This window comes from Phyllobates terribilis, unplaced genomic scaffold (assembly GCF_046119375.1).
Source record: "Phyllobates terribilis strain yellow unplaced genomic scaffold, ASM4611937v1 Scaffold_11__3_contigs__length_659146591, whole genome shotgun sequence".
Taxonomy (NCBI): Eukaryota; Metazoa; Chordata; class Amphibia; order Anura; family Dendrobatidae; genus Phyllobates; species Phyllobates terribilis.
The window spans coordinates 26,406,486-26,423,047 of record NW_027362771.1 but is presented as its reverse complement, the minus strand read 5'-3'; positions in this window follow the sequence as shown (position 1 = coordinate 26,423,047).

The following is a 16,562-nucleotide window of genomic DNA, read 5'->3' as shown; positions in this document are numbered from 1 at the left end:
AGTTCAGACAGGTCAGACAAGATACAGGAACGGGTCTAGGAAATCGGCCACTAGAAGGCGGAGCGAACAGGCAAGGAGCGTGTTCAGACAGGACAGACAAGAGAACACAGAAAGGACTCAGTTCAGACATGGGAGCTGATACCGCAAGGCAGGAGACATACAGGACTCAGTTCAGACACGGGAACTGATACAAAAAGCAGGAGACAAGAGACGGGACCTGGCACCTTCAGAGTGCAAGCACACACTGAAGGAAACACTATGCTCAGGCAGGGATAGAAGGGAGCTGCTGAGCTATATACCAAGTGACAGACAGCAATAGGCTGAGGACGCACAAGGGGTGTGACCCACAGCAGGTACAAAAGGCAGGAAGTGATCGGGCGCCGCCCTTAAGCAGCAGAAACAGACACAAACAGACAGCATGGAGGGAAGCCAGAGAGACATTCTGGACAGGAGATGAAGTGCGCTCTCTTGCACAGTGGGAGATGGACCACCATGCAAGGACGCCGCCAGGTATGTTACATGAACTTTATCTCATGAAACACATATTTTGCAGCTCTCTGAGCTCTGCTGTATCGCAACACCATTGCAACAATGACTGCCTGTGAGATGGAAGCTGAAGCACTGAGGACACCTACAGATATGTCAGTTATAATCACACACAGCTCTGCAGTGAGATCAGAAGAGCAGAGAATGGCCATTACATGACTCACACTGGTAACTCTATATTTAATTAAAAATAAGAAGCTCTGGAGGCAGATTCTCATAAAGATCAGTGTCCTGCCCATGGTCCTGAACATCTCATTTACATATAAGAAAAATGTGAATTTCTTTGGAATAAGACATCAGATTGCAGATATCAAGGTATAAACTTTATTCAACTTCCTATGACCTGCATTGAATATGTGAAATTAAACTTACTGCTATATAGAATATACCTTATTATAACATGATAACTTAGCGTACAAATTGGACAACTTGTGTGTGCCCATCAGCCATATTAAGAAGACCTTCCTCTGATGGTACCCCAGACCTAATGTTTAGCAAACATACTTCTCCTGGACCAAAAGCCTACAAATTCAAAGAGCAAATAGAATCCAGAACTAAATAAAAGTGTTCAGTCAAAAATGGAGACAGTCACCACCTCTAATAGCATACCACAAAAAAAAATAATCAGTACCTCCAAATAGAAAAAAAGCAGGTGTGAACTAGTACAAACTACTACGACTGCAATATATACAATTTAAAGAGTGCAGCAGACAACAGTATGTGTTAAAGAGGTTATCCACTACTATACATAGTGCCCCCCATTGATTTAAAAAGTGGAAAGAAGGGTTTTTGCAATTACGTTGTGTTGTCATTCTTGCTTGTGAGTGGTGCTATCATTGACCGCTCACTAGGCATCATGTGACCTGACTGTAGCCAGGCGAGACCCCGTGACATCACAGCCCAGCATCCACACTCCTCTGCATTCGTTGGGAAAGCGCACGATGGATGCTAGGCTGTGACCTGCGGTGAAACCCCGCCCACAGCCCATTCAACTGGTGGGAGTGCATCACTGGGTCACGCCCGGCTGCAGCCAGAACTTGACGCAACATCAGTGAATGTCAGAGGAGGCTGCAACCAGTTCACATGACGCCTAATGAGCGGTCAGCGATAGCGCTACTCACAAGCAACAATGACAACACAAGGTAATTACAAAAACACTTCTTTCCACTCTTTAAATCAATGTGGGCTGTAAGATAGCAACTGGACATGTCCTTGAGGGGAGATATGTATCACTGAGGATGATAACTTCAGTGATGTAAAACCAGGAAACATGCTCCAGCACAAGTAGTGCAGAGAGGGTTAATTAGGCGTATCAGGGCTGGTTTTTACGAGCAGTCATAAGAGATGGGGGGATTGGCTGCTCACATATCCCCACCCCAGGGGGTGTGCATAAGTGTCTCATTCAGGGTCTGTGGCTGGAGGTGTGGAGACCTTCAGTGTGCCTGTGCTAAAGGACACTGACTGTGAGTCCGTGGACCCGCAGTACTATATGGACTGTTTATTTTCCTGTTCTGTTACTTTGTGCCACATGGCTGTGCTTTGCTTACTTTGACAGTGTAGTTTATGAAGCTTGAATAAACCAGCCTTAGACATTTTAAAGAGACAGTATCCTGTGCTTACCTCTAACGCGGCTGAGTAACAAACCCTACAATTGGTGCTAGAAGCACGGGTACAAATCCCAAGGGGCAGTGTGACTGCTAGAAGTAACCGTTTATGTCCTGGGTGAAGGTCGCCAGCCAGTCAGGAACGTCCGGCAACATGGAGGTGAAGGCCACCAGCCAGCCAGGGACGTCTGGCAACATGGAGGAGGTGATAAAGAAACTCGTGCAGGCTAATCTCCAGCAGCAGCAGCAGCAGTGGCAACACCAGCAGGCACAGCAGCAGTGGCAACACCAGCAGCGGCAACAGCAGCAGCAGCTGCTCCACCCCTAAATCTAGGTGATGACTCTCACGTGAGGAAGAGGGTAAGAAGAGCATTACAAAATATGACCCCGGGTGATGATGTAAAGGCGTACCTGACTGTCTTTGAGAGGGTGGCAGAGCAGGAGAAATTGCCTCCAGAGCAGTGGGCAGAGGTTTTGGCGTCATATTTAATAGGAAAGCCGCCGAAGGCCTATAATGGCTTGGCCTTGCAGGACGCAAAAGAGTACGCCAAATTAAAAATGGAGATCTTGGCGCTCTTAGGAGTGACTCTGACTGTCAGGGCGCAACGGGTGCACCACTGGGCCTATTACAGTGACAAACCTCCCCGGTCCCAAATGTTTGATCTCCTACACTTGGTCCAAAAGTGGTTGCAACCTGAATCTTCCTCCCCAGCACAGATGGTGGAGAGGGTCATAATAGACAGGTTCATACACTCTCTTCCAAGGTCGGTGCAATCCTGGGTTGCCCAGGAAGATCCCCATAATGCCGATGACTTGGTGGGGTTTGTGAAAAGGTACCAGGCGGTTGAGAGTTCCTTGGGGAAAAAAGGGTCGTAGCCTCTCCATACTGGGGTTCCCAAAAGTGGGCGAACACCCAAAAGAGGGGAGCTAGAGCCACACCTGGGGGGCGTCCAAGAGTTCAGGAGGGATCTGAGTTTCTGCCCAAGGTCCCGTCCCATAACGTAATATGTTGGAGATGTTATACTCCAGGTCACATAGCCACCCGTTGCCTCATGACCAACGAGCCAATGGACTGCAGCGCAGGATGACGCTGGTCGTACTTTGCATATCCTTACTGCAATGCTGTTCCTCAACCAGGTGAGGGACCACAGGCATGCTCTATACTGGTGAATGGCATGCAAGTGACTGCTCTGTTAGACTCGGGGAGACTGGTGACCCTAGTGTGGGTCACAGTTCCTCATCAACTGGTTCTGGGGAAAATGGTCTGCGTCCATTGTATCCATGGGTCTCGAGTGGTCATAGACACAAACTGTGGCGCTGAGGCCCATGAGGTGGACATAGTCAAGAACCTGTTGCACCCTGTTATAATAGGGCGGGACTTCAAATTGTTTTGGGACTTGTGGGAGAAAGGGAGGAAGTCAGGTTGTCTGGACAACAATCAGGTCGCTCCGTAAGAAACCTCATCAGAGGCTGCCGCCAACAGCTTTCCTTTTTGTGTGCTTGTTGGGGTTGAGGATGAGGCAGCATCCCTGGAGGCCAAAATCCCTTAGCTGGAGGTGTCCGGGGGACTCTTTGGAACTGCCCAGCTTAGAGACTTGACTCTAAAAGGGGAGTTTGATAATGTCACTGTCCTTAATGGTGTTGCTCAGGATCTGGGGGCTGACACCCGATATCCGCACTTTGTCGTAAATGGGGAGTTACTATATCGGGTCACCAAGCTCAGAGGGGAGGTAATCGAGCAGTTACTGGTGCCAGGGCCGTACAGGCCCAGGGTATTAGATATGGCCTATACACATTTGTTAGGTGGTCATCTGGGGGATAGAGAAAGCCCAGGAAAGGATTCTCCAGAGGTTCTATTGGCCCGATTGTCACAGAGAAGTTGTAAATTTTTGTAGGTCATGTCCCACCTGCCAGCTGACCTCCACGGTGGCCCACTTCCGTAACGCCTTAGTGCCGTTGCCAATTATTGAGGTGCCATTTGATCGCATAGCTATGGATCTAGTGGGACCCCTGGTCAAGTCCACCAGAGGACATCAGTATATCCTTTTGGTACTGGACTATGCTATGCAGTATCCAGAGGCCGTGCCACTATGTAATGTCTCTGCCAAATGTATAGCCTGGGAGTTGGTCCACATCTTCTCAAGAACAGGTTGCCTATGGAGCTCCTCACAGACCAAGGGACCCAATTCATGTCACGTGTGATGATATAGTTGTGCAAATCACACAACTCAGGACCTCAGTCTACCACCCCCAGACAGATGGCTTAATGGAGAGGTTTAATAAAACCCTGAAGGCCATGTTAAAGAAGGTCGTAGAGAAAGACGGCCGGGACTGGGACTGTCTACTACCGTACCTTCTGTTCTCTTTTAGAGAAGTCCCGCAGGCCTCTACTGGGTTCTCCCTGTGGGAACTGTTGTATGGCCCGACAGCCCCGTGAACTCCTGGATGTGGCAAAGGAGACCTGGGAGGCGGAGTCTACACCCTACAAGAGTGTAATCGAACATGTGGCCCAGATGCAAGAGAAGATTGCAGAGGTGATGCCCATTGTTAAAGAACACCTCCTCAAAGCACAAGAGAGTGTACAATAAATCAGCAAGGGTGAGACACTTCAACCTTGGGGATCGGGTACTAGTGCTGGTACCTACAGTGGAGAGCAAATTCCTGGCAAAGTGGCAGGGCCATTATGAAGTGGTTGAAAAGGTTGGCGACTTCAACTATATGGTCCACCAACCAAGGAGAAGGAAACCCTACCAGGTGTATCATGTCAACCTCATTAGGTCGTGGTGAGACAGGGAGCCTGTGGAAGCTCCATGTTTGATAGCAAAGACTGAAACCAACGTGGAGGAAGTCAAGGTGGCAGAGTCGCTGTCACGTGCCCAGAAGCAACAATGCCTGGAGTTGCAACAGCAAAACAAGGACCTATTCTCGGATCTACTGGGCTGTACTCAGGTCATAGAGCATGAGGTACTTACAGAGCCACATGTACGAGTAAATATGAAGCCATATCGGATTCCTGAAGCCTGTCGAGAGGTGATCTCAAAGGAGTTGAAGCGCATGCTGAATCTGAGGGTCATCAAAGAGTCCAAGAGTGGCTGGTCCAGTCCCATAGTTTTAGTGCCAAAACCAGATGGAAAGTGGCGCTTCTGCAATGACTATAGGAAACTGAATGAGGTCGCTAAGTTTGATTCCTACCCAATGCCCAGGGTAGATGAACTAATTGTGAGGCTGTGGCCAGTCAGGTACATCACCACCCTTGACCTCAAAAAAGGGAATTGGCAGACCCTTATGTCCCAAGAGGCCAAGGAGAAGACGGCCTTTTCAACACCAGATGGGTTTATCAAATACACCAGAATGCCGTTTGGGTTGCAAGGAGCAGCAGCTACCTTTCAGAGAGTCATGGACCGGATCCTAACTCCGCACAGGATGTATGCAGGGGCCTACCTGGATGATATTGTGATCTACAGCCAGGATTGGGGAAGCCATCTGAGCAAAGTCCAGGCAATATTCAATGCTCTACGGAAGGTGGAGTTTTCCATCAACCCGAAGAAATGAGCCATGGGCATGGAGGAAGCCAGATATTGGGGCTATGTCATAGGCAGAGGCATGATAAAGCCCCAAATAAATAAAATTTAAGCGATCCAGGGTTGGCTACAACCTTGCTCAAAAAAGCAGGTCAGAGCCTTCCTGGGCATCATGGGCTACTACAGCCCGTTCATCCTTAACTTAGCCATGATAACCGCCCCTTTGACAGAGCTCTTTAAAGGGATGAAAACGGCTATGGCTAAGTAGTTTCCAGAAGCTGAGACGGCTTTCCAGGAACTAAAGCAGGTTCTGTGTAAACAGCCAATGCTGGTGGCACCAGATTTCTCAAAGGAGTTTGTGGTCCAGACCGAGGCATCAGATATTGGACTGTGGACTGTCCTATCACAAGAGGTGAATGGGGAAGATTACCCCATAATGTACTTAAGCCGGAAGCTGACATCCTGTGAGAAAATTTACTCCATAGTGGAGAAGGAATGTTTGGCCATCAAGTGGGTGTTGGATACTTTAAGGTACTACCTCTTAGGCAGGAAGTTTAGGCTGGTATCAGACCATGCCCCACTAAGGTGGATGAGTGAGAAAAAGGAGAATAATGCTAGAGTGACCAGCTGGTTCCTAGCCCTTCAGGACTTTAGTTTTCATGTGGGACATAGGCCTGGGAAACTGCATGGCAATGCTAAAACATTGTCAAGGGTCCACTGTTTGATAGCAGAAAGTGCCAAGCCCCCCAGCTATTGGCAGAGGGGGGGTATGTAAGATGGCAACGTGTTCTTGATGGGAGATATGTATCGCTGAGGATGGTAACTTCAGTGATGTAAAACCAGGAAACATGCTCTAGCACATGCAGTGCTGAGAGGGTTAATTAGGTGTATCAGGGCTGGTTTTTACGAGCAGTCATAAATGATGGGGGGGATTTGCTGCTCACATATCCGCACCCCAGGGCGTGTGTATAAAATAGATACCAAGTGTCTCATTCAGGGTCTGTGGCTGGAGGTGGAGAGACCTCCAGCGTGTCTGTGCTAAAGGACACTGGCTATGAGCGGGCGCACTCGCAGTACTATATGGACTGTTTATTTTCCTGTTTTGTTACTTTGTGCCACAAATGGCTGTGCTTTGTTTACTTTGACAGTGCCATTTATGAAGCTTGAATAAACCTGCCTTGGACATTTTAAAGAGACATTATCCTGTGCCTACCTCTAACGCGGCTGAGTGAGTACCAAATCCTACAGGGAATTGTGTATAGTAGTGGACAACTTCTTTAAGATATATACAAACATTAAATATGTGAGTTTTATACTGCATTAAAGCTGTATAGAATATACTTTATAAAATTAAGGTACGCATAAATTGGCCAATTGATGTATTGTAGTTTAAATTTCACATATTTAATGTTCAAATACATCTTAGCACACACAAATCACTCTTTGGTTTGCTAATAATTTAACTTTCTAAACAACAAATAGAATCGTAATTTACTTTAGAAATATGTTAAAATTGTGTGGCCGTTATTTTGAATTGGCACAAAGCAAATATTGATGTAATTTTCAATATGTAATTTCAAGATAAAATGATGAAACCCATGTGATCCAAATTTATGAATACCTCAAAAAATATGAACCTCCATCTCACCTACATCTGTTTTATCTATACATAACATTACAGAAAACAGAATTTTCTTTTATCTACAACATAGCTTTATTGCAATATAATAGATAAAATCTTACATACAGTGGCATGTAAAAGTTTGGGCACCCCTGGACAAAATTACTGTTATTGTGAGCAGTTAAGCAAGTTGAAGATAAAATGATCTCTAAAAGGTCTAAAGTTGAAGATGACACATTTCCTTTGTATTTTAGGCAAAAAAATTTTTTTTTTTCATCTTTTACATTTTAAAAATTACAAAAAGGAAAATGGGATGATGTAAAAGTTTGACAATTACAAATTGCCTTAGGCAAATAAACCCTAAAATAAGGACTCATGCAATTTAACTTTTATTAATTACTATTAAATTATAAGAGGAACATATTAAAACCAGCATGCAGTCAGCAGTGCAAAGAGACAGATAGCTATTATCTCTCTCCTTATATTGATCTCATACTTACCACTGTTTCATATTCTGTCCCAATAGCATCACTGATATAAGAGTATTAGGATATACTTGAGGTGCGGCCACAACCTACACTTATCCTATCTAGTTTTCATACATTGTTACTTGATACATTTAAAAGCACCCTAAAGTCTCCCCAACATGTTTCACCAGATATACTGGCATCATCAGGGGATTGAGGCTATTAATATGTTCCTCTAATAATTTAACAGTAATTAATAAAAGTTACATTTTATGAGTCTGTACTTCAGGGTTTATTTGCCTATGGCAATTTGTAATTGTTACATAGTTACCCTACGCTGACTGCATGAACAGCATTGTTTGATGTAAAAGTCTGGGCACGGTTAGTACCTAGTTGTTCCTCCTGTTGAAAGTATCTCAGCTTGTAAATGCTTTTTTCAGCCAGCTAAGAGTCTTTCAATTCTTGTTTGAGGGATTTTCATCCATTCTTCCTTGGAAATTCTTCCAGTTCTGTGAGATTCCTGGATCATCTTGTATACACTGCTATTTTGAGTTCTAGCCACAGATTGTCAATGATGTTCAGATCAGGGGATTGCAAGGGCCATTATAAAACATTCAGCTTGCGTTTTTTGAGGTAGTCTATTGTGGATTTTGAAGTGTGCTTAGGACCATAATCCATTTGTAGAAGCCATCCTCTTTTCAACTTCAGCTTTTTTACAGATGGTGCTATGTTTTCATCAAGAATTTGAGGAAATTTCATTGAATCCATTCTTCCCTCTACCCATGAAATGTTCCCCGTGATTTATCCGCCCCATGCTTAATGGTTAGTGAGATGTTCTTTTCCTGAAATTCTGTGCACTTTTTTCTCCACACATACCTTTGATCATTGTGGCCAAAGAGTTCTATTTTAACCTGACTGGTCCACAGGACTTGTTTCCAAATTCATCAGGCTTGTTTAGATGTTCTTTTGCATACTTTTATGGTGAGGATGCAGGAGAGGTTTTCTTCTGATGACTCTTCCATGAAGGCCATATTTGTGCAGGTGTCTCTGAACAGTAGAACAATGTACCACAATTGTAAGACTTGTGTGGAGCATTTGAACGAGGCTCCACAGGCTTACATTGTTTAAAAAGTGTCATCTGGCAAGCCAGAAAATCAGTCACATGATTGTGAAGAGGGCCAGAGCTGTGCTGGAAACTGGGTTAGATGGCAATCAGTAAGTATATTAACACACTTTCACTATATTACACACACATTTACACAAGTTTAGCAAATAAAATAAAAATAATTGAGGGGCTTCACTGAGTCAAGAGGTCTTATATATTTTGTGATTTGACGTTCGAAAACTAATTTTTAAGGTGTGGGTTTGCACAAGGAATCCAAAAGTTTTGTCCCTGGAATAGTCTTTTGTAACTGCTGAATTCTTAAAGATATTTTCAAAGCATAGCATAAAAACTGATATTCACAGTAATATAAAATTGAATCGGAGGCTATCAAGGCTGCATGCAATATGATTAGATTCAAACAGGTTAGGATGGATATCTTTGCAGAGGTAGATTTGGGAAATAGTCTAAGTCAAAACCAACATGGCAATCAAATAAACACCTTTACAAATGAACAGTGTCTAAAAATGTGTCTAAAAGCGTCCATAGAAGAAATTTACTGCAGACATTATTTGCTAATGAATGAGAGAACTAGTTAGACTTTACTGTATTGGCTCATAATGATCAGTTACAGTGGCATTTAAAATTGTGACTCCCCCCCTGGTCAACATTACTGTCATTGTGAACAGTTGAAGATGAAATGATCTCTAAAAGGCCTAAATTAAAGATGACACATTTCCTTAGTATTTTATGCAAAAGAATATATATATTGTCATTTTTAACATTTTAAAAATTACAAAAAGGAAAATTGACTGATTCAAAATTTTGGGCACCCTTGGAGATTTGTGTGCTTAAATAATTTTGACCAAGGTTTCAGACCTTAATTAGCCTGTTAGGGTTATGGCTTGTTCACTATTATTGCTATAAAAGGACAGGTGATGCAAATGTACCAGTTTTATAGTAACCCAGCCGCCTCTAACTTTGCGCCAAAAACAACAGCCATGGGTTCTTCTAAGCAGCTGCCTGAAAATAAAAATGGTGGAGGCCCACAAAGCAGGAGAAGGCTATAAGAAGATAGCAAAGCGTTTTCAAGCTGCCCTTTCCTCAGTTTGAAATATAATTAAGAAATGGCAGTTAACAGGAACAGTGGAGGTCAAGATAAGGTTTGGAAGATCAAGCAAAATTTCAGTGAGAGCTGCTCACAAATATGGCCTTCATGGAAGAGTCATCAGAAGAAAACCTCTCCTGCATCCTCACCATAAAAGTATGCAAAAGAACATCTAAACAAGCCTGATGAATTTGGAAACAAGTCCTGTGGACCAATCAGGTTAAAATAGAACTCTTTGGCCACAATGATCAAAGGTATGTGTGGAGAAAAAAGTACACAGAATTTCAGGAAAAGAATATCTCACCAACCATTAAGCATGGGGGCGGATCAATCATGCTTTGGGGTTGTGTTGCAGCCAATGGCACGGGGAACATTTCATGGGTAGAGGGAAGAATGGATTCAATGAAATTTCCTCAAATTCTTGATGAAAACATAACACCATCTGTAAAAAAGCTGAAGTTGAAAAGAGGATGGCTTCTACAAATGGATTATGGTCCTAAACACACTTCAAAATCCACAATAGACTACCTCAAAAGACGCAAGCTGAAGGTTTTATAATGGCCCTTGCAATCCCTGATCTGAACATCATTGAAAATCTGTGGCTATAACTCAAAATAGCAGTGTATACAAGATGATCCAGGAATCTCACAGAACTGGAAGAATTTTCCAAGGAAGAATGGATGAAAATCCCTCAAACAAGAATTGAAAGACTCTTGGCTGGCTGAAAAAAGCATTTACAAGCTGCGATACTTTCAACAGGAGGAACAACTAGGTACTAACCGTGCCCAGACTTTTACATCAAACCACTCTAAACAATGCTGTTCATGCAGTCAGCGTAGGGTAACTATGTAACAATTACAAATTGCCATAGGCAAATAAACCCTGAACTAAAGACTCATAAAATGTAACTTTAATTAATTACTGTTAAATTATTAGAGGAACATATTAATAGCCTCAATCCCCTGATGACGCCAGTATATCTGGTGAAACATGTTGGGGAGACATTAGGGTTCTTTTAAATGTATCAAGCAACAATGTATGAAAACTAGATAGGATAAGTGTAGGTTGTGGCCGCACCTCAAGTATATCCTAATACTCTTATATCAGTGATGCTATTGGGACAGAATATGAAACAGTGGTAAGTAGGAGATCAATATAAGGAGAGAGATAATAGCTATCTGTCTCTTTGCACTGCTGGCTGCATGCTGGTTTTAATATGTTCTTCTTATAATTTAATAGTAATTAATAAAAGTTAAATTGCATGAGTCCTTATTTTAGGGTTTATTTGCCTAAGGCAATTTGTAATTGTCAAACTTTTACATCATCCCATTTGGTATTACAGGATGAGGCTAAGACAATAAACATTATTACTGGATTTGGGCCAGAAAGTGGGACATTAATTCAGAATGGGGGCCAGGAAAAAAAGACATAATTACAGGTTGGGGGACGTTATTACAGGAAGGGTGACATTATTAAAGGATGAGACCAGGATGAATAGGGGCCTGGATGTGGAACATTCTTACATGATGGGGGCCAGGTCTGGGCACATTATTTCAGTATGGGGCCACGATGAGGGACATTTTTACTGGATGGGGGCCAGGATGGAAGACATTATTAAAGCACATGGAAAATGTTTACAGGATAAGGGCCGGGATGGAGGACATTGCTACAGAATGGAAGACAGTATTACAGAACATGTAACATTATTACAGGATGGGGGCCAGGATGGGGTACATTATTACAGAATGGGGACCAGGTTGTAGGACATTATTACTGCATGGGGGTCAGGACAGCAGACAATGGGGTACATTATTTCATGATGGGGACATTATTACTGTATAGGGGACAAGAATGGAGGAGATTATTACATGATGGGGGTCAGGATGGGTGGTATTATTACAGGACAGGGGACATCATTATTAGCGGATTATTACACTTTGGGGGACATTATTACAGGATGATGGACATTATTAAGGGATGGGAACATTATTGTAGAATGGGGGCCAGAATAGGAAATAGTATTACAGAATTGGGAATGTTATTACAGGATGGTAGCCAGGAAGGGGAATATTGTTGCAGTATGGGAAAGTATGTATTGTTACAGTATGGGAATTGGAGACATTATTGCAAGGTTTAGGACAATATTACAAGATGGGGATCTTCATTACATGATGGGGTCAGGATGACAAATGTTATTATTACTGGATGGGAGTTAGGAGAAGTGAATGACATTATTACTGGATGGTAAAGAGAGGAGAGAACAAGGCGCAATGGGTGACTCAGTATTGCAATTTGTAGAGGGGTGTGGGGATGGCTACTAACCTTATGAAGTTGTGCACCTCTGCACAACCCCAGTGTAAAGCTCCACAAGCTCCGCTCTGTTGGTGGCTGTCATCTATTTCCAGCGGCGTTCACAGATTCTGATCTCTTGGTGGTATATCACGTGGTCAGGTTAGTAGCATGTAATGCCGAGATAGACGCCCAGCTTCACCAACACCCCCGGCAGGGTTCCGGAGGGGTTAAGGCAGCGCAGCTTGGAAAACCAGGGTAGTAATTTTAATTAAATTGCTCCCACAGGTGAAAAAACAATAGATTAAAGGCAGCTCTACCGCACCCCAACAGGGGGAAAAGGACAATCAGTGAATATGAATAGCGGTACCAGAGCGGAGCTTGTGGAGCTTTACAGACACACCTGATGAAGGTGGCTGTGTCCACCGAAACGCGTTGTGTGTGTATTAATAAATCAGTCCTTTTAATATTTTTGCCCTGTTATTGGCGCTCTGGTACAGCTATTCATATTCACTGATTATTACTGGATGGGGGCCACAACGAGGGACATTAATTCAGAATGAGAGCTAGGAACAGAGGATATAATAACCGGCTGGGGACATTATTGTAGGCAGGATTACTTTATTACAGGATAAAACCAGTATGAGGAACATTATTGCAGGATGGGGGACATTGTTACATGATGGGGGTTAGATCAGTGGACATTAATTCAGTACGAGGCAGAGAAGAGGGACATTATTACCGGATGGGGACCAGCATGAAGGACATTATTACAGGGGCCCGTACATCTGACCAACATACTGGTGGAGGTTCAGGTCCAAATTTTGCTCTAGTTATTCCACTGCTTTAGCTACATGTTCGCGTTGTGAGGATTCAAAATTATGCAGTCAGATGAAGTGACTACAGACTTTCACTATAAACCTGGAAGACTCCTTTAAGTGATTGTGCAGTGAAACCGTAAAATGATCACAGTGGCGTAATGCTGATGCATTTAAAGCTGTGTCATGATTGCCCGAGTGTGAATATAGCCCTACAATCAGTGTCAGACACTGATTGAGGAGGGCCCCTGTGTAAGAACAGTATACAAGTCCCTTTTCGAGTCTGTGGCAGAAGCCGCTTGCTGATTTGAAGAAAGAAGGTCCCCCTTACCTCTTGGGACCCTGTGTGGCTGTACACGTTGCACTAATGATATCTCCGCCACTGCCAACAGTCATAGTACCTATATTGATTTCTATTATTCCTTGTGGAGATTAAAAAAACACAATAGATATGCCCGTTACTGTGTACCCCTGAAGTGTTTGTATTAGTTCTTATGCTTTCTAAAAAGGGGAAATTATTTCCTGCTGAAATTAAGTCTATGATGCAGTGGCTGTACCCTGCTGGCTTTTTTACTGACTAGTACTTCAAATTAAATAAAGCTGGGTATCACACATTACAAAAGCAACTGGACTGTAAAATAATACCTGTTTATATTGGGAAATATACATTGTATGATGAAATTATCATCTAGAATGAAAAATATTTATATTTGAGAGTCCTCAGTGATACCTTTCAATGGCTAACCGAAAAGATGGCTCAGGCTTCTTCATTAGGCATAGCATGTGAATTCACTAATTAGGCATGGTGAAATATTTTGCAATTGTGTAAAGAACAATGATCTTTGTAAATTAGGAATTTTTACAACATAGATATTAAAGGCCAATCTTAAAGTTCATCTTCTACGTGAAGCTGCATAATTGAAAATACTAACCTAAAAATCATCTTTACAAAGAAACATTAACTTCCAAGAAATAGTTTTCATAAGACCATTCATATGACCATTCTATGATCAATGCTAGCCCGATCTCTGCTAATATTCACAATTTTTTGCTGCATAGTGGTGCTTGGCCCCCTGATTGTACAGAAAAACTGTACTGCCCATACAGTGAATGGCAGGGAGTGCCACTTTCAGGACAAAAACTTGAGGAGGTGCAAGATTAATGCCACAGGCAATCATTTTATCAAATCAATAAAAGAAAGAAGTTATTGAAAAGATGTTAAAGCTTTTATTTTTTTTATATATTTATTGCAACATACCGTAAGTCAAATGCCATTTATTTAAATCATACAGTACAGACCAAAAGTTTGGACACACCTTCTCATTTAAAGATTTTTCTGTATTTTCATGACTATGAAAATTGTACATTCACACTGAAGGCATCAAAACTATGAATTAACACATGTGGAATTATATACTTAACAAAAAAGTGTGAAATAACTGTAAATATGTCATATATTCTAGGTTCTTCAAAGTAGCCACCTTTTGCTTTGATGACTGCTTTGCACACTCTTGGCATTCTCTTGATGAGCTTCAAGAGGTAGTCACCGGAAATGGTCTTACAACAATCTTGAAGGAGTTCCCAGAGATGCTTAGCACTTGTTGGCTCTTTTGCCTTCACTCTGAGGTCCAGCTCACCCCAACCATCTCGATTGGGTTCAGGTCTGGTGACTGTGCAGGCCAGGTCATCTGGCTAGCACCCCATCACTCTCCTTCTTGGTCAAATAGCCCTTACACAGCCTGGAGGTGTGTTTGGGGTCATTGTCCTGTTGAAAAATAAATGATGGTCCAAACTAAACGCAAACCTGATGCAATAGCATGCCGCTGCAAGATGCTGTGGTAGCCATGCTGGTTCAGTATGCCTTCAATTTTGAATAAATCCCCAACAGTGTCACCAGACAAGCACCCCCACACCATCACACCTACTCCTCCATGCTTCACGGTGGGAACCAGGCATGTAGAGTCCATCCGTTCACCTTTTCTGCGTCGCACAAAGACACGGTGGTTGGTACCAAAGATCTCAAATTTGGACTCATCAGATCAAAGCACAGATTTCCACTGGTCTAATGTCCATTCCTTGTGTTCTTTAGCCCAAACAAGTCTCTTCTGCTTGTTGCCTGTCCTTAGCAGTGGTTTCCTAGCAGCTATTTTACCATGAAGGCCTGCTGCACAAAGTCTCCTCTTAACAGTTGTTGAAGAGATGTGTCTACTGCTAGAACTCTGTGTGGCATTGACCTGGTCTCTAATCTGAGCTGCTGTTAACCTACGATTTCTGAGGCTGGTGACTCGGATAAACTTATCCTCAGAAGCAGAGGTGACTCTTGGTTTTCCTTTCCTTGGGCAGTCCTCATGTGAGCCAGTTTCTTTGTAGCCCTTGATGGTTTTTGCAACTGCACTTGGGGACACTTTCAAAGTTTGCCCAATTTTTCTCACTGACTGACCTTCATTTCTTAAAGTAATGATGGCCACTCGTTTTTCTTTACTTAGCTGCTTTTTTCTTGCCATAATACAAATTCTAACAGTCTATTCCGTAGGACTATCAGCTGTGTATCCACCAGACTTCTGCACAACACAACTGATGGTCCCAACCCCATTTATAAGGCAAGAAATCCCACTTATTAAACCTGACCGGGCACACCTGTGAAGTGAAAACCATTCCCGGTGACTACCTCTTTAACCTCATCAAGAGAATGGCAAGAGTGTGCAAAGCAGTCATCAAAGCAAAAGGTGGCTACTTTGAGGAACCTAGAATATAAGATATTTTCAGTTGTTTCACAATTTTTTGTTAAGTATATAATTCCACATGTGTTAATTCATAGTTTTGATGCCTTCAGTGTGAATGTACAATTTTCATAGACATGAAAATACAGAAAAATCTTTAAATGAGAAGGTGTGTCCAAACTTTTGGTGTTCACTGTATATACAGGGTTCGCCTTAGGCTAAATAGTGCCTTGTGCAAAATCGCCCTCTGTGGCCCCCGCTCCCATTGATTTTTTACTTACCTTCCTCAGGATACACATATAGCCAGGAGGCTATCTTTTATATCCTAGGAAAATTGATTTAGGCTCTCTTTACATGTAGGCCCTGATTCATCATTGTCTTTGCACAATTGCACTTTAGTACCCTACTGGAGAGCAAAGTCTGTCTTGTTATGATCTGCTACAAGCACTAAGGAAAGAAAGGAGATCTGTCCCTACAATAGAACTAAGCTAGATCCCTACGATGTAACGGGGAACCTGATCCTGCGATCAGACCCGCTAAAGTCCTCGGCTAGTCTGTACGAAGACCTATAGATGCAAGGAAGGGATCCCTACAAGAACTAGGGACTGGGATAAAGTTGGACACCTCCTAGCAGAAATTGTAGCAGTGAAAGACAAACACACAACATAGAACATAAAGGTCCGGAGACCTAGCAAAACTGACTGAGAAAGGTAACTAAGCACCAGGCTAGCTTAAGAGTAGAAATTACAATGAAGTCCAGCAAGGC